The following is a 19,688-nucleotide window of genomic DNA, read 5'->3' as shown; positions in this document are numbered from 1 at the left end:
CCTTTAAAAAGCAAAAAAAAAAAAAAAAAAAAAAAAAAAAAAAAAAGGCAACAACAACAACAAAAAACCCAGCGTGTACAAAAGTTTCACCACTTACTATCATTCTCTGAATCCTTGTAGGTTTCTACATCTCTGCAGTTATCACCAGAGAATTAGTATCTGGCTGATTTTTTTTTTCATTGTGGATTCTCAAGCAGCAAACATTTCCATGACAAGTACAAGGAGTGAAGAACACTAGGGTTGAAATTGCTGAAAACTCTCAGCTATCCTGGTGGCTTCCAAACACTGAACAGCATCCTGCCATTCGATCTGACTTATTAATATCTGATAGGCTTTTGAGACATTGCCTGAAAATTAACACACGGATCTCAGAAACCTATAAAGAAGAGTGAAGTCATCCTTTTTGGAATAAACACAGGTATTGTTGAAGCCACTACGTGTACAGTGAGAAGAACTATGATGGTAATAAATACAACTGAGTCCACTGAGAATGTGTTTGCGCAGATGTGAATCATTTGTTGTGGTTTTTCCCTCCCTCCCTTGTTTTTTTTTTTTTTTTTTGCCTTTTGCCTTTTGTATACTTCAAAGTATAAACAAAGTGATTTAATAGACAATAGGCTTTAACACTTTCTAAGGCATGGATATTAAGAATTCAACATACTCATAAATTTTGTTCACTGAAACAGTGCACAAGAAGATAATAAAACGTTACAATTACAGAGGGTATAAAATTTGTTCCTCTAATATCTATGCTACTAAACCTACTATGTAGTGAGATATCTATAATTTTTTCCTAAATCTTTACGTAATTTTGTACAATTTAAATAATCTATATATAAAAACATTTCTGGCTTGGTAAATTAGGTGTTGGTTTATTGGGAAAAGAGTGTAAAGTAAGTAATTCTTAAACCTTAAATATATTTTCAATAAAATACATTTTGGCTTAAGGTAATAGGAATATAAACTTTTTTGGATGAATGATTACTGTCACATTTTTTTCACCATCCTTACATCTTTTCCTTTTTTTTTCTTTCTTTCTTTTTTTTTTTTTTTTTTTGCGGTACGCGGGCCTCTCACCGTTGTGGCCCCTCCCGTTGCGGAGCACAGGCTCCGGACGCGCAGGCTCAGCGGCCATGGCTCACGGGCCCAGCCGCTCCGCGGCACGTGGGATCCTCCCGGACCGGGGCACGAACCCGGCATCGGCAGGCGGACCCCCAACCACTGCGCCACCAGGGAAGCCCCTGCATTTATTTTGAAAGGCACGCCCACGAGCTTTGTTTACGGATAGGGAGTTTAAGAAACAAGAGAAAAAGAGGGCTCAGCGATGACTCCTGGGCTTTTGACTTGAGCGACTTGAGCAAGGATAAAGTCTTCCTTGACGGGTATGGGAAATCCAAGGAAGGAGCGGGGTGTGTGTGTGTGTGTGTGTGTGTGTGTGTGTGTGTGAATTCTACTCTTGACATGTTGACTTAGAGATATTAATCCACTCCAACTGAATGACAAGGAGTGAAGTGAAAGGATTCACATTCGATACGTGACAGTGAATATCCAGGGAGGATCAGGAAGGGACATAGGACTGGACATGGGAAGGAATAACATAGACCAAAGTGAAAGAGAGAGAGAGACAGAGAGAGACACACAGAGAGAGACAGAAAAGCTTGGACTTTATGATGGTAATGAGGTTGGCCATTAACTGAGAACTAAATTTGAGACGCAGTGAAAAGGAAAAGGAAAAAAGAATTCCAAGGGAGATAGCTCATCAGAAGATAAAGAAAAAGCTTGCCTTGTTTCCCCAGATCCTCTGTTTCTTAGGTGACATTTATATTTTTACCTCCCAATGGACTTTTGCCCATTTGTAATGGCATCTCAACCAGCACATAGTTCCTGCCAATCCCAGAGCATCCTGGCTCCTTGAGCCTAGCTAATAGCTGATGCTTTACTCCTTGTCTGCTTACTGGTCACTGGAATAGCAACTGAACCATATGCTTGGAATAATTGGCCTGATGTCATTTTAGGTGGCAGTCTTCCATTTCTGTCTTAAGTGTAAAAGTGACCCTCACCAGAAAACTAACAGCCTAGAGCTGGCTGAATCAGGACCTGTAGGTCCGTGGCAGAGCCCCAGCACTGCTTTCCCTTTCGAGGCTGTGCTCTGAAAGCTTCGATGCAAACCCACCTCAACTTGGCAACAGTGACAGAGTAGGAATTGCTCAAGGAATCTGCTGAGTCACCAAGGAGACTTCACTTTCGGCTGATGCTGAGATGATGCTGTTGAAATAGTTTGACATCCTTGAGAACAGGTGTTTGCCTTTGATAAGACTACACGCTGCACAGTCGCTTGGACTCAGCACCTTGTTGGCCGTATGTAATAAGTAGCCTGCATTTCATTATAAATGTGACAAGAATACGTCTGGCCACGTCGCAGGTGGTTGGGTTATTTAACTGTCGTCAATCCCATAATGAGGTAAAGACCACTCACATGTTCTGGAGAGATGGGAATTCATCAAATACTAAAGCCAAGCCTGAGAGAGTCAGGGGGCAAGGCCAGTGCTTTGGAATAGTGACTATTCCATGAATCCTGACAGATGTCTCTCCCCCCCACCAACACTCAAAAAATCCTAACAGAGAGGGCTGATTTCTGTATTTAGTTGCAAACAACATGTTCTGGGAAAAGAGAAGAGACTATTGCCTCTACCTGAGGACACTATGCGGGCGGCGGAAGAGGGAGAGAGGGATGTAGATTTGCACTTGATAGGTGAGGGATGAAGGGAACTGTCATCGGATGCACAAAGGCAAAAGCAGCATGGAGGGCTAGAGCGCTGGCCTCTGGGGAGGAGCTGGGGATGAAGGCCTGGATATCCTCTTCCAGAACTGGCCCTGAGATATGCAAAAGCACAGAAGGGATGGTCTATTCCTCCTCTCCTATAGGTTCACAGTGGGCTCACCTCCCTTTGGTTTAGAAGTTGTCCTCCTTTTTAAAAGAGGACAGGAGTGGGGTCTCTAAATTTCCAGAAGCCACATAGGGTCAGCCCTGAAGGCCTAGCAGCTAAACTGTCTACAGAGACCCCTGGTCCCTCCTATCCTAGGAAGACAGTGCACTCATGGAAGGGTAAAGCCCTCCCTCCCGGGACACCAGAGGCTCCAAGAAGGAGGCCGCCAGCAAGCCAGAATTTTTCTCTCTCCAGTAAAAGAAATACAAGGGTCTGTCGTACAGAGTGAAGTAAGTCAGAAAGAGAAAGACAAATACCGTATGCTAACACATATATATGGAATTTAAGGAAAAAAATGTCATGAAGAACCTAGGGGTAAGATGGGAATAAAGACACAGACCTACTAGAGAATGGACTTGAGGATATGGGGAGGGGGAAGGGTAAGCTGGGACAAAGTGAGAGAGAGGCATGGACATATATACACTACCAAACGTAAGGTAGATAGCTAGTGGGAAGCAGCCGCACAGCACAGGGAGATCAGCTCAGTGCTCTGTGACCACCTAGAGGGGTGGGATAGGGAGGGTGGGAGGGAGGGAGATGCAAGAGGGAAGAGATATGGGAACATATGTATATGTATAACTGATCCACTGTGATATAAAGCAGAAACTAACACACCATTGTAAAGCAATTATACTCCAATACTGTATTGGACACTTCAGTCCAATCTATATCCCCAGTGGGGACTTATCTGGGTCGCATTTGACCTTCACAGTCACCCCTTGATCTAGGTGTGACTTTTGCCCCCATTTCACAGGTTACGAAACAGGATAGTTTGTTGGAGGCTACGGGTCTAGTTGCGGTGGGTGTAGGGGTGTCCAGGAGGAGTTTAACCTTAGAGCCTCACAGCTGCTTAGGACCCTGCGGGGAGACCTTAGGCAAACTCCCTTGCCTCTTGGTGTGGGGGTGGGTGTTCTTATTTCCCTATTTGTAAATTAAAGTGATTGCCCATTTGTGATTCTCCATCCATTCCTGTTCAAACTCATCACTTGAGTAGCATTTAAAAACCACAGATTCTGGGACTCAATCCCAGTGTAAGTTCAATAGGTCTGGGGTGAGTCTCCGTAACCTGCACCTTTTAACAAGTAGAGGCATCAACAGATCTGCCTGAGAAACTCAGACCAGTGCTTCGCAAAGTTTACGCTGCATCAGGATCCTCTGGGGAGCTTGCTGAAACACATTCCTGAGCTCCTGTGAGATCCTGATTCCGTAAGGCTAGAGTGTGGCCAGGTGCATTTCTCAAGAGCTGATGCCAATGCTGCTGGTGACCATCTTTCTTCATTGAACAAAACTACTGTAAGGACTTTACAAATATTAACTAATTTTATCCTTATAACAGCCATAGGAGGCAGCTACAGTCATCCCCATTTCAAAGGAAACTGTCTCCACAGAGACATCAAGCAATTGACCTCAAGACATACAGCTCTTAGCAGAGCCTGGATGACCCACCAAGCAGTTGGCACGTGACTCCCCTCCCCTCCGCCCCCCCCCCCCCCCCCCCGCCCCGACATTGCTTCTCCGCTATTGTTCTAATCAGCTTTCACTACCCCAGCCCATCTCAGCACTTCCCGGGGCTGCTCCACTCCAGTCCCGCTCCCCGATGCCCCAACCTATCCCTTTGTGACCCTCCCTCACTGCTCCTGGGACAGATCGGCGCCGACAGCCCCTTTCCAGGTCCGCCCGGGCACACCAGCAGAGCCGGAAAGAACCTCGCCCAGCCCTAGAGCAGCTAGTACTCGCTGCGGGCAAAAGCTTCTTCAGGGCGGATGGAGTTCCGCGTGAGGCCTGCAGATGGCGCCAGAGGATCAGCCTGGGGAACGGTGGGGGGAAGGAGGCGGAGGAAAGCGGAGGTGGGTGAGAATTGACAGTCATGACGGCCAATGGCAGCATGGTGTGGTTTGCCCAACTTCCGTGCTCTGGCCCCCAAGAGCTTCCCACCGCTTTAGGGGGCTGCAATTGTGGCAGGGAACGGAGAGGTGGAGGAGCCGCCTGCTGCGTCACGTGGTCCCTGAGTGTACCCCTGTTAGTCCAAGGTTGCAATAGCTCATGGGGGCTCAACCTTCCCCCCCCCCACCAACTTATCTTCCTCTCAGTTCACTGAGGCACATCTTACCAGTCTCTGGCAAACTTGTGTCTCCATCACTCTGGGTCCTTGTAGTTTTGGTAAAAGGCATTACTGTCGCTTTGTAGTATAGTCTGAAGTCAGGGAGTCTGATTCCTCCGCTACCTGTCATTGTCTTAGCGGCTGTTTCCCGCACTGACGGTGCAGAGCGGGCTGCTTGGCGGGTGGGGATGAGGGGAGCAGAGTGAGGGATGAAAGGTGGGAACCACCCCCTAAATGCCAGGCATTGTGTTTTGGTGTTTGCCACAGGATTGTCTCATTTCATCATCTTTGTCTTTAATCCATTTCCTGTTTCACAGATGAGGGAACAAGGTGAATAAATTGTCCGTGGGCAGTCCTTGGATGATCTTGACTCCTGTCAGCCGCCAACGCCCAAGGGCTTTTTATTGTGCCAAGGCTGCCTTTGCAGCATTTCAGTGCATACAGTTCCGGTAAATCACCTCTCCCCACATAGATTCACCCTTCCGACCATCTATTCATTTATTAGGGACCCACCCGCAAGGCATAGGCCTAGTTGCTATTAAAAATACAAAAAAAAAAAAAAAAAAAAAAGAAAAAGAAAAAGAAAAAAAAGAACTCTGCTATGAAGTAGAGGAGATAAAAAAGATATATACAGGAGAGTTAAAAAAAATATATACACGGAATAGTGATACCTATTTTGTTCCAGATAATATGATGGTGTCTGAAGACAAAGACATGGATAAAATCTACCCTTGCCTTTCAGGAGGCCTTAGGCAGGAGTAATCTCTGAACTTTTAATTTCCCACCCCCACAACTTTTAACTAACTGAGCATCCACTCCATATATATTATTTATGTTATATATGTATATATTCTTTTGTAATTGATACATTAAATGTTAGCTCACTTAATTTCTTATTTTGGGGGTAAAATTATAAATGGAGGTGTAAGCATTTTTTTCATTCACTCCAGTGGAGCATCTTGGGCGCTTCCTGGAGAGCTTCTGTGATCCGGAACCCCCAGGCCTGGTACATGCCTGACCCTCTCCCTTCTTTCTTTAGATCTCTGTTAAATGCCAGGTTTCCAGAGAGGCCTTCCCTGACCACTCCCTCTCCTCCTCTGTCATCTTCTGTCCCCTTATCCCAATATTTCATATACTACATTTCACTGTATAGTAAATATCATTATTTTTTGTTAGTTTAGTTTTTGTCTCCTTGCACTAGAATGTAAGCTTCAAAGAACAACAGGGTCCTACTGTATAGCACAGGGAACTATATTCAATATCCTGTGATAAACCATAATGAATAAGAATATGAAAAAGAATATATATATGTATAACTGAGTCACTTTGCCGTACAGTGGAAATTAACACAACATTGTAAATCAACTATACTTCAATAAAATTAAAAAAAAATAATGAAAGCTTCAAGAGGGGCAGGAAGGAGTCCTGAACACTGGGGGCTTTGAGACAAAAGCAACAAAGCCAGAAGGTTGGGGATAGAGGGAGAAAGCCTTACCCAGTGCATCCTGAAACCCCCCTGGGCTGGGGTAGGAGTAGAGGGAATATGGGGACTGTTTATTCACGCCTCTCCTGATTGCTGCATTCTTGCAATGCTCAGGGCCAGTATCACCCAGCCCTTCCCTCTCCCCCAGTTATCTATAGTCTCCCCTTCTTCTCTCTGATTTTTAGTGAGGAATTGCACATTTTCAGTCCTCACCCCCCACAGGTAGCAAAGGTAAAGGTCTGATACACAAAGACTCTGCTGTTTGTTTCTCTCAGCATCTTCTCACTTAAGACGTTTGTGGTTGTAGAAAGTGTTCTGGCCTAGGAGCCAGAAGACCTCATCTCTGTAACTGGATTTGCCCCTGAAGAAAAGAGTAAAGGGGATGGTTGAACACCCTATTCCCACACTATCTGACTTCCATCCCATACACAGGAGCCAAGGACACCTAGGAGTTGATCTTGGATTGAGCTTCTTACCCAAACTGTGTCCTGAACTAATGAGAAATGAGGAATCCTGCATGGTTGCCTGTTTCTGTGTAATGTAAGGAGAACATGGTGAGAAACCTACACAAAGTGTAGAGATTTTTATTATGATTTATAATCATTGGGTCCCAGCTGCACCAAGGATGAGAAGCAGTCACACACCCCTGAAGACCCAGGGAGGACAGCACGGTATAAAGTGGAGTGCACCGACATGCACTAGGTTCCCTGTACTGACAAGGTGCACACCCATGCCAGCCTCACCTCTGGCCAGCTCTTTGCACTCTTACACCATTTTATAAACTTGAAATTGGGTTAAACTCTATTTTATCCTATGATTTTGATTGTTACTCCCTATCTGAGCCCCCCCCCCCAATTACTAGTCACCCGCTTCTTACTAGCTATGTGACCTGAACAGGTTACCTTCTTTTTTGAGCCTCAATTTCCTTTCGTTTAGAATGGAAAAAAAAAATTGGTTATTCTAAAACCAATGGGGTCACAGGGTCAAAGAAAGATATTGTGGATTTGGAAGACTTCAGAAATTATATCACTAACATACTCATACATAGAAAATACTAGAGTAAGAATTCTAACCAAACATCAAATAAATAGGAGCAGAGACCTCAGTTAGGAGCAGAAAAAAAGGAGAGCAAACAGTGGTGAGCAAAAGAGTCTGGCAAATTTTATCTATATAGTTAAATCTAAATGGACAGTGATGGACACTCTGGGAATGTGTACTAAAAGTTTTAAAAAAGCATTCTTTAAGTGGAAGTGACTCACTGCAAGGGAAATTCTATAATATCTGGAGCTGAAACATTCAGGGTTTGGCTCAGGGGGACCACAGGTAGAGGAGTAGTGCATTTTGTCTCACGCGTCATACTCTTCTGGATGTGGGGAGGGAGATAAATAGGGGAAATGAATCTTTTGGAGAGATGTCATCTTATTGGGATGCAAGTGGAAGCAGAGGGAGAATAACTGGTACTTTGCCCATCTATAATAGAAGCGAATTTTTGTTCAGCTCTGAGCACTAGGAAAAATACTATTGACTGAATAAAAAGCTAATAAGAGAATGTGATGAATAAGCAAATCATAAGATTCCTTAGTGGAAGTAATATCTGTTGCTTTTCTATACACTAATAATGAACCATGAGAAAGGGAAAACAATAAAACAATCCCATTTAAAATTGCATCCAAAAAACTAAAATACCTAAGAATAAACTTAACCAAGGAGCTGAAAGACTTATACTCTGAAAACTATAAAACATTTATGAAGGACACTGAAGATGATATGAAGACATGGAAATCTATCATGTATTCTTGGATTGGAAGAATTAATATTGTTAAAATGTCCATACTACCCAAAGCAATCTACAGATTTAAAATGCAACCCCTATGAAAATATCCAGGACATTTTCCCCAAAACCAGAACAAATAATCCTAAAATTTATATGGAACCACAAAAGACCTGGAATCACCAAGAAAATCTTGAGGAAAAAAAAGAACAAAACTGGAAGTATCACACTCTCTGACTTCAGACTATACTACAAGCCTACAGTAATCAAAACAGTATGGTACTGGCACAAAAAAATAGACATATAGATTAATGAAATGGAATAGAGAGCCCAGAAATAAACCCACACACTCATGGTCAATTAATCTAAGACAAAGGAAGAAAAATACTATTGATTAAATAAAAAGCTAATAAGGGAATATGATGGATAAGTGAATTCATAAGATTCCATAGTGGAGGCAATATCCCCAGTAAAAAACAGCCCTTATCTTTTGAATAGACACAGGATACAATCTTCAAAAGAGGAAAAGCATATACAGGGGAAATAAATTAATTTTCACCCCATTCTCAAGACACTACCTTTCCTGGGATAATTGATGACTATACAAGCATAATAACTCCTTTTCAACATATTTCACAGAAGCTGAGCAGTTCAGTGTTCATGCATAAGAAGACTGGCTGATCTGGCAGGAAATGAAAATTTTACCTTAGATATATTTCTCATGAATAGTTTTTTAGGTGATGAGTGAGTATGCTCAAAAAAGGATTCACAAGCCTCTATAATACATGAGTTTGGGACACAGAAAGCTAAAGATTTGGACTAAGTTTAGATGAAATCAGGAGCCAAAGAGGCTAGCAGAGGTGTGTGTGTGTGTGTGTGTGTATGTGTTCACATAGGGACAGGTAGGTAGCCGTTAGGCTGCTAGTGAGGTACCATGATCTCCAGGTCCCGGAGTAGGTCCTTGGGAAGACAGACTCTTCTAAAAAGTTGGTGCCCTTACCATTTTAAAATATTTTTATTATTACTCCTGGGCATCATCGTTCAATTTTTAAAAATATCTCGCACAGGCTACTATTCCCATGGTGACAAGGCAAGGCTTGGTTGCCAAGAGCTTCTGTTGGACTGTCCCTAATTTTTCTTTGTGAGAACAGGTGCTTCTTCAGGGTAAGGAAGGGAGGTGGGAAGGTCCCTAGCAACCTACTCCCTCTCCCTGTTCAAAGGACTCTAAAAGAGCACAGCAGAGACAGTCCACTGGGATCAACTTTAGTGCTTCCCATACTCCTGAGCTGAGGCTTTCCCTGAAGGTAAAAGAAAAGACTGTTCACTGGGTCATGGGAAGATTCATATGTAAAACTCAAGACTCAGGTACTGTTTCAGGGGAGTTTGTATCCACGGTAAAGTAGGATTGGCCCAGGTTCATCTGACTGCAAGGGCAACAGTATAAGGCAAATATGAAGGAACTGATATGATGTGGAGGGTGGGACCAGCCTGGGAGAAAGAGTGGAAAGGGAGAAAGTTAGGTGGAGAGGGTGAACCAAACACGTGTCTGTCTTCTTCAAACCAATAACTATATGAAATAATGGAAAAAATAAAAAGAAACAAAAACAGAATAAATCTGCCCCAATAAGGTACTGTCATGGAGCTTGAAATTTTGAGCAGACAGATGAACACCAAATTGAAACACTTATGGGAGCAGACTGCTGTGAAGATAGGAACTGTAAAAAAACTTGAAGTTTGGGCATGATGGAAGTTGGGTGGGAGATGGCCTAGGATATCTAGTCAATCCCTGTCTCTCCTCCATCCTCACATCTCTGTTTCTCCTAAGCAACATTTATCCACAGGCAAAAGTGATGAGTGTCAGCACAAAGCTAGAGATACAAATCTTACCCAATAGGTAGTTGATGAGCACAAGCAGGGACCAGAATTAAGACTTAGAGACAAGTTTCCAGGTTTCCAGTGTCCCCCATGTGGACGCACAACCGTCGCCTCCCCCAGGGTCCCTGTAGGTCAGCTATGATGAACAGACAAACAGATGAACAGTTCTCAAACACAGAAGTAGAAAACCAGAAATCACAAAAAATTCAAGTTATAATCCAAATCCAACTGACATTATGTGGAGTTTCGTGTTGAAAATAAGTCTGCAACAAAAGAATATGACACACATCTTAAAGTATGTGTATTGCTCAATAAATTTCACGATAATTTAGCATAAATGTTCATTTGTTCACATGAAAATAATAAGTATTATCTCAAGGTACACAGACTGAGCATTTATAAGCCAAGCTTTAAAAAAAGTGTATGCTACAAGATGGAAGAAGTTGAGGCCCCCTAAGAAATCATACTAGCTGCCCTCTCTTCCTTGCTAATTCTATTTTGCAAGCTGGCTAGGTAGGACCCAAAATCCAAAAGCACAGAATGACAGATAATAGGAGCTAAGGAAGAAAATTAAAATGGACAGATGCCCAGAGTTTATTGTGTCAGATAATCTTTCTTTCTAATAATAGAAGTCGAGTAAAAAGACTGAACAAACAAAATCTACTTGAAAGGTCATTTAAAGCCATAGTTAGAAGTGTCAGCTGGTGAAAACAGAAGGAATGGGTGTGTGTGCGTGGGCCAACTAATGGGATACAAGCAGTTGTATTATCAGTCTGTTATAATAGTGTAACGTAATTAGTCTGCACCCCCAGTGCCTAGCGCAAAAGAGGGATTTGGGGAACTAGGAAATGTTTGGAATATGGACACGGCGGACCATGATGTGATAATCAGAGGACACGGAAATATTTCTGAGAAAGTAGTAGAAGAAAGGGAAAGGATTGTTTCCCAAAAGATGACTTAGGAGAATAGCATTGAAAGGGTAAATAACAAAGAAAAATAAAGTATTTTGAAATTTTGCCAGGTACCTGTCCTTTCTCAGTTCACTGAACACCTTTCCACCTTAAGGATGTGTAAGTAAGTACACACATACTTAACTTTGTCTTTAAGTATTAAAACAAGGAAAAAGGAAGGACAAAACAGATGTATGTTTGAGGAAGGAGTAGGCAGTGGTAAGCAGTTACGGTAAACTGGCTGAACTGGGCTGGACTTTATTGTTTAAAGTTTCCAGATCTGCTAAAATTAAACTCTTAGTTGCAGGGGTATGTGGGGTGGGCAACAGAGAAGGGCCTTAAGTTAATACCTAGGTTGTATTTCTTCTCTTTTTGAGGGTTATAGAAGCAAGGGTTAACAGCCAGGTTTTAGAATCAGGTAGCCTTTGTTTAGAATTCTGGTTCTTCTTTAAGCCTGAGTTATCACATCTTAAAATGGACAATAATGGAACTTTCTTTACAGAATTATAATGATGACTAAAACAGATAATGCATGAGACATGCTTCTTACAGTGCCTAGAACATGAACTTTCTACAAATATTCCATGTTGTTATTTATTTTTATCTGTCAGGGTTGTCAGGGGAGTTTGGATCAGGTGATAAGGAGTGTAGCTTCAAAGTTAATACAAATGGACTCTACAAGAAACCTACCTCTTTTTGGGTGAGATCCAAACCAACTCAGGGATTCAAAAAAAAAAAAATCAGATTGGAACCTTTCTGAGGCATCCAGTCCAAATGATGGAGAAGAAGGGTGAGAATAGATTTTGGGCACTTCTGTCTACTGAACTATCTTGCTCAGTAGCCCAAGGGGTTAAAATAGCAGAGGGTAGAGTTGCTTGGGGTGTGTTGGAGAGGAGGGACATCTTGGGATAGATTGGTTTGGGGTGTCACACCTATGAGTGGCTACTTTGGGATATGATTTGAGGGACTGTGGTTGAATTTGGGTATAGGATGACTGAGCTAAGATATGAGGGAAAACCTGTGCAAGATATATGGCAGAATGATCTAGAATCAAAAAATTCTTCATCTCTATATCATATGGTTCTTGGTTGGGAACTTTTCTTTGCAGAGAAAATATGGGTTGCAAAACGTCTTTGCTAGAGGTCTCCCATGAAGGTCTGGTGAACAGTAACTGGAAATTTGGTCTGAATGATGGACTCTGAGTTATGTCCAAAGCTGCCTCCAGCATTTACTGACCTACTGTGCCCACTCCATTTTCTGGAGTGTGACGGAGCAGCCCTGAGAAGTGAGAATGCCTTTTACCCACCCTGATCTCCACCACTATGGTTTCGCAAGAGCAGGTCACAGGACACATGGCGAAATCCTTCGCTGAGCAAAGGCATTTCATTTTATGGACACATGGCAGAGCAAAATGAACAAACCCTGAAAAATCAACAAACACTCAGGTTTCCGAGTTGCTTCCTGTGGCCGGCATCAGTGGCAATGTACTCCTACTCAGCTTAGCCCCATCAGTGACCCCAAATCATCCTAGCCTGCTGGAGTCAAGGGATATTTGTCACACATCTTCTGTCATACCTGCCCCTTTCTTTTGTCTGATAAGTTAATGAGACTTATTATGTGAAGGTCAAAGCTTAGAAGTTATTAAGACATCTTTAGACGTTTGAACTCAACAGACCTCAGAAGCTATCCAGTCTAATTTCCTCAGGTTTTCCACTGGTTCTCTACACCTACTCTTACCCCATCCCTGAAAACACCTCACTACACCTCCATTCCTGCAGCATTCAGTTATGAACTTAAGAATGACTCCCAAAGGGAAATTTTCCATGACTCATCCACCACTAATACCCTAGCTAGATCCATTTCTTCTGATGCATGTTCTCTTAAAACTCTGTATATCTCCTTCACATAACTCATCCCAAATGCAGATAAATATTTGTACAGTTACTTGTAAGATGCATGCCTCCGCCTCGACACTGGAAAGTAGATCCCATGAAGTCAAAGAACATATTGAAATGGTAGTCCCTAGCTAGGGGCTTATCAGTCAATACCCACTTGACGGATGAATAACGAATGAATGTAAATAATGAATAAATAAATAATAAATGAATGAATGAAACTTCATAGAGTAGTTGTGAAGATAAAGTAAAAAAAGAATACATCCTAACATGCACAGTGTCTGGTGTATATTAGAAGCTTATGAAATAATATTAGATCCCTTGGTAGCTAACGCTTGAAGGAAAAGCATTAACATTTTGTATTCAATGTTTTTATACTTACTGTTATGACATAAATATTTCTCGTACTATTTTTTAACTTAATTAATTTATTATTTTTAACAATTTTTATTTATTTTTGGTTGTGTTGGGTCTTTGTTGCTGCACCTGGGCTTTCTCTAGTTGTGGCGAGTGGGGGCTACTCTTGATTGCGGTGCACGGGCTTCTCACTGCGGTGGCTTCTCTTGTTGTGGAGCACGAGCTCTAGGCGTGCGGGCTTCAGTAGTTGTGGCACATGGGCTCAGTAGGTGTGGCTCGTGGGCTCTAGGGCACAGGGTCAGTAGTTGTGGCTCACGGGCTTAGTTGCTCCACGGCATGTGGGATCTTCCCGGACCAGGGCACAAACCCTTGTCCCCTGCATTGGCAGGCAGATTCTTAACCTCTGCGCCACCAGGGAAGCCCTCCCATACTATTAAAGTCTTTGGATAAACACAATTTAAATGATTCCATGATATAGTCACATGGTATATTAGTTTGGGTGCTTTTGGCTTAAAGTAAGAAAAAAAAAAAAAAAGCCCTGATTCAAAATGGCTGTAGTAATAAGGAAATTTGGTATCTCATCAAATTGAGAGTCCAAATGTGGACCGGGCTTGAGGTTGGTGCCTAGCAGCAAGCCCTTGATGTCATCAAGGAAGCAGGTTCTTTTTCCTTCTGTGATCACCATTGGTTTCATTCTGAGGTTGGTTCTCTTTATGATTGACTTGGCTGCCAGTACAGGGTCTTGTTAACATGCAAGAGATACACAGAAAGAAGTTCCAACCAGACTTACACTTTCCAGGAGAACGTCACGCTCTGATGGCTCAGACCAGTGGTTCCCTAATAATTACGAATATGAATTCTTAAATTATCATATTTTATCTTGAATTAATATGACTCCATTTCACATACAATGTAATAACAACATAATTTCATTTGCCTCCCCCCTTTGTGCTATCGTTAAATAATTTTCTGCTACATTTGCTATACCTCTGTGGTATCCAGTTATTATATTTGGATTTAAAATAGTCAACTGTTTTGAAGGAATTTAAGAAAAGAAACATAGGTTTAAACCACTTAATATTTTCAATGGTCTCCCTTTCTAACTGCAGTTCCAAAAATGTCATTGAATTTAATTCCCTTTTGGCCTACAGACTTTTTTTTCTTGTAGGGCAGATGTGCCTTGTTTATCTGAAAATGTTTATATTTTGCCTCCATTTCAAAAGGATATTTTGCTTGATACGGAATTTTAGGTTGAGAGTCGTTTTTCTTCCAGCATTTTTAAAATGTTATTTTATTGTAATAGGAAAGAGTCTTTGTATTCTATTACAAGTTAATCACTAAAGGGATGTTGCTTGTAAGCTTAAGTTACACATAATGGCCTATCTCTGGGAACCCTGCTTCTCAGGTAATGAACATTAAGCTAAAATACCTTTGTTAAGCTCACAAGAAACATCCTGACCAGGCCCACCTGTGAATGACTGCAGGGAGGAAGAAATGAACACATCCCCTCCAGAGGCTGATGGGAACCAGGAAGTGTATGACTTTACTCCCTCCCCTTTTAGGATAAAAGAAACTTGAATTCTAACTCAGGCAAGATGGTTCTTTGGGACACGAGTCTACCATCTTTTTGGTCTGCTGGCTTTCTGAATAGCTGCTGTTCCTTGCCCCACCGGCTTGTCTCTCCATTTATTGGCCTATTGTGCTGCAAACAGTACAAGCTTGGACTTGGTAACAAATTTGGGGGAGCCAGCCAGCCAGGGGCCTTGCTGCTTGTGGCCAGCTGCCCCACACACCATGCCCCACCCCCCCACCCCCATTGGGGGACTTTTCTGGTAAGGCCCTAGCAGCTGCTGAGACCACTTGTCCTGAGAATCTGCCCTTCAAAATTCCCCAAAGCAGCGCTCGGCAGTTGGAGCAAGGAATTGACATCTGGCAGATGACGGGCTCCATACAGTAGGGTAAGTCGCTCTGGTGTGGATAGCTGGAAACTCTATTTGGGGCTTTTTCTCTGGAATAAGCTAATTTATTTTGTATTTGAGAGGGAGGCCCTATTGGAGACAGAAAAGAGTTGTTGGGCTTCTACCCAATTTGTGAACCGGTTTGTCTGTTTCTTTGGATGCTAGCATTTGTGTGTGCCATTTGTGTTTTGTTTGTCTTGAATTTCTGTCTTTTTTTTTTTTTTTTTTGCAGTACGTGGGCCTCTCACTGTTGTGGCCCCTCCCTCCGTGGAGCACAGGCTCCAGACGCACAGGCTCAGCGGCCATGGCTCACGGGCCCAGCCGCTCCACGGCATGTGGGATCTTCCCGGACCGGGGCACAAACCCATGTCCCCTGCATCGGCAGGCGGACTCTCAACCACTGCGCCACCAGGAGAGCCTGAATTTCTGTCTTTAAAAGTGGATTTTTATCCACTTTCTATCTATAAAGAAAATCCTCTGAGGCACATTTTGGATAAGTGATCTGATTACAGCCATGAACCCATGACTGAGAGGAAAATGATATTTTATAGTAACGATGTGTGGCCACAGTACCCGTTAGGATCTCCACAAGGGGTTTAGGCATGGTAATCTTGGGACCCTGTGTACCATGTACTGTCAGCCTTGCTGTGTTAATTACATAGCTTGTGGTCTCCTGTGTTGTTGGTATATGTAAAACCCCAAGACCAAACTTGGGGGTTTATCTAGGATTTTCTCTTTGTCTTTTGGGGTTTTTCGTTTCATTTTGTTTGGCACTGTTTCTCCATTTACAGCCAAATCAATTTTGTGATATTTAAAACTTTTACTGGTGTCAAATGGAGGAAAGGAATAGAAAGGGGAAAAAGAGACCTGTCTGTGGGACATTCCCCGGGAGAAGAGAAAGGTTCAACCTGGTTTCTAAAATCACCAAAAGCCCCAGCCCAGAATTCAGCCCAGTTGCTTGATGCCAAGGCAAAAAGTCATCCTTTTAATGGTTAGAGATGATCAAATCCTATTTATGGCTTTACAGTGGCTTTTTGAATGATTCTATAGCTATTTTGTGAAGAAGCAGGGAAGAATGATGAAATCCTTTATGTGTAAGCATTTGTGCTATTATATCAGGGAAAATAAGAAAAGGAAGAGAAAAAGAGTAAGGATATGTTCCTTCAAATCTTAAAATCTTAACTCCTCCAACTGAGCTAGCTGTCCCAGCCGCTTTGCCTGTTCTGCCAATACATCCACCCCTTCCACCACCTTCCGTTCCTATCCAGCCCCAATTCCTGACACTGGGGCCCAGGACTTCCCCTCCTTCTAGGGATCAATTAGAAAATCCTATGTTAGTTTCTGGGGCACAGGGACTTGGTCTGGTATCATCTTCTAAGACCCAACAGGGCAGCCAGTTTGGCCAGGAGCCACTCCCAGGGCAGGGCAATTTCCATTGCTGTTATCACACGTAGGGGGCTAAATGCAACTGACCAGACAGTTGGGTTTCTCAGGCTTCTTTAACTGGAAAGATCACAACCCTTCTTACAGGAAGGATCTTCTACACCCGAAGCCCATTTGGCAGTACCCACAGCTGAACCAAATTGGGACCATGATAAAGGAAGAATGCACTTATTAGAGCATTATTTATTAGTGCATCTTGGCAGGGCTTTGAAAATGGACACCAAAGCGAATGAGTTTAAACAATGTTCAAGAAATTCAGCAAAACAAAGGAAGACTTCTCTGAACTTTTGGAAAGGATTTATCAGGACTACAGATGCCATACTAATACAGACCCCAAAGCCCCTGAAAATATTAGAATGGTAAATTTGACCTTTTTTTGAGCTAAGTACCTAAGATATGAAGAGAAGTTTGCAAAGATTAGATGGTGCATTTAGAATGAACCCTTCTCAACTGGTAGGTGTTGCTTTTAAAGTGTGCAACAGGGAACAACAGAACGCCACTTTCCTGGCAGCGGCATTGAATACCTAAAAGGCAAGTAACCCAAAGAGAGGTAAGCCACTGTTGGGGAAGGAATAATGCACTTACTGTAAGGAAGACCATTGGAAAACAGAAGAAAGATGATAAAAGATGAGAGCTTCTCATACGGTAGAAAGAGAGGAACACAGTGATGAATGAAGAAGCCCAGAGGCTCCCTTGGACTTGAGGCATCTAATTCCCCACAGGAGCCCCCAGTGAAATTGACAGTGGGGAATGAGCTGATGAACTTTCTGATAGACCTCACCCTGAAGTTTTTCACCAGAACAGCTTGACATCAGAGTTTCACCAGACCACACTTGAAGCCTACAGATGGCGCTCATGAAAATCCCAGGAAAGGAGACGGAGCTCTCCCCCCACCCCTGCCCCCAGGTCTACAAAAAGATTAGACCAGAAGTGTGTGCTGTCAGCACCCCACGGAAGGCCGAAAACACATGGTCAGTATGAAAACCATTAAAAAGGAATGCTGGGACACCTAATCTAAAACAATATACTCTAGGCAAGGAGATCACTTCTCCCACAGATTTACTTGTCAAAATACAAACCAGTGTATTCAGAAAAGGACAGAGAGGGCCAAAGAGTGGGGTTTCACTTGGATCACACCTCATCTGGCTGGAAATGTAGTGCACAGCTGTTTTGATCCCTGAGGCACTCTTGGACACTGTGCTGTAGCACATTCAAAATAGTGCCCATTACGGGGGAGATGCCAAATTACAATGGATTCAAAAGTATATAATGGGGCCTTACCTACACAACACCATCCAGCGAGTCAATCAGAATTGCATGATTTGTGCTAAAAATAAACCCAAAGACTGCTGTTGGATGTCCCCAGATGAGGACCCAACATAGGAACCCGTGCCACTGAGGACTGGACTCAAATGCCTTGAGCTGCAGGAAATTTCAGATACCTGCCAGTATTTGTGGATACTTTTTCAGGATGGGTGGAAGCATATCCCACCTGGACAGAAAGTCTCTGAAGAGGATGCCTGGGTCTTGAACAAACTGAAAGCTGAACGTGAGTGTGGTATCACCATTGATATCTCCCTGTGGAAATTCGAGACCAGCAAGTACTATGTGATCATCACTGATGCTCCAGGACACAGAGACTTTATCAAAAACATGCTGACCCAGGCTGACTATGCTATCCTGATTGTTGCTGCTGGTGTTGGTGAATTTGAAGCAGTTATCTCCAAGAATGGGCAGACCCATGAGCATGCCCTTCTGGCTTATACTCTGGGCGTGAAACAGCTAGTTGTTGGAGCTAAAACAACAGATTCCACGGAGCCACCCTACAACCAGAAGAGCTATGAGGAGGTTGCTAAGTAAGTCAGCACCTACATTAAGAAAATTGGCTACAACCCTGACATAGTAGCTTTTGTACCAATTTCTGGCTGGAACAGTGAAAACATGCTGGAGCCAAGTGCTAGGTTCAAGTGGTTCAAGGGATGGACAGTCAGCCCTGGAGATGGCAATGCCAGTAGCATCATGCTGCTTGAAGCTCTGGATTGCATCCTGCCACCAATTCATCCAACTGACAAGTCCTTGTGTCTGCCCCTCCTGGACATCTACAAAATTAGTACTGGTACTGTCCCTCTGGGTCGAGGGGAGACTGGTGTTCTCCAGCCTGTCATGGTGGTCACCTTTGCTCCAGTCAACATTCCAACTAAAGTAAAGTCTGTTGAAATGCACCATGAAGCTTTGAGTAAAGCCCTTCCTGGTGACAGTGTGGGCTTCGTCGTCAAGAACGTGTCTGTCAAAGATGTTCATCATGGCAATGTGGTTGGTGACAGCAAAAATGACCCACTGATGGAAGCAGGTGGCTTCCAGCTCAAGTGATTTTCTTGAACCATATCAGTGCTGGATATTCACCTGTGCTGGATCGTCACACAGCTCACATTGCTTGCAAGTTTGCTGAGCTGAAGAAGAAGGTTGATCATCATTCTGGGAAAAAGCTGGAAGATAGCCCCAAATTCTTGAAATCTGGTGACGCTGCTATCGTTGATATGGTGATTGGCAAGCCCATGTGTGTTGAGACCTTCTCTATCCTCCTCTGGTCATTTTGGTGTTTGTGACATGAGACAGATAGTTGCTGTGGCTATCATCAAAGCAGTGGACAAGAAGGCAGCTGGAGTTGGCAAGGTCACCAAGTCTGCCCCGAAAGCTCAGAGGGCTAAATGAATATTATCCCCAGTATCTGCCACCCCAGTCTTAATCAGTGGTGGAAGAACGGTCTCAGAACTGTTTGCCTCAATTAGTCATTAAAATTTAATAGTGAAAGACTGGTGAATGATTAACAATGCATGATAAAACTTGCAAAAGGAAAGGAGAATGCTT

The 19,688-nt window shown here is 43.0% G+C and overlaps 1 pseudogene across 1 annotated transcript; it reads left to right on the top strand.

Moving 5' to 3' along the window:
* Nucleotides 1–4,854: 4,854 nt before the first annotated feature.
* LOC309826147 (elongation factor 1-alpha 1-like) lies at nt 4,855–19,639 on the top strand (annotated as a pseudogene). Its single transcript has 2 exons — nt 4,855–4,998; nt 18,291–19,639. The product of its transcript is annotated as an elongation factor 1-alpha 1-like (transcript).
* The last annotated feature ends 49 nt before the right edge of the window (nt 19,640–19,688 follow it).

This window comes from Grampus griseus (genome assembly GCF_964374135.1).
Source record: "Grampus griseus genome assembly, chromosome: 8".
Taxonomy (NCBI): Eukaryota; Metazoa; Chordata; class Mammalia; order Artiodactyla; family Delphinidae; genus Grampus; species Grampus griseus.
Note: the sequence above shows the minus strand (reverse complement) of the source record. Positions and strands in the feature narration are given on the sequence as shown.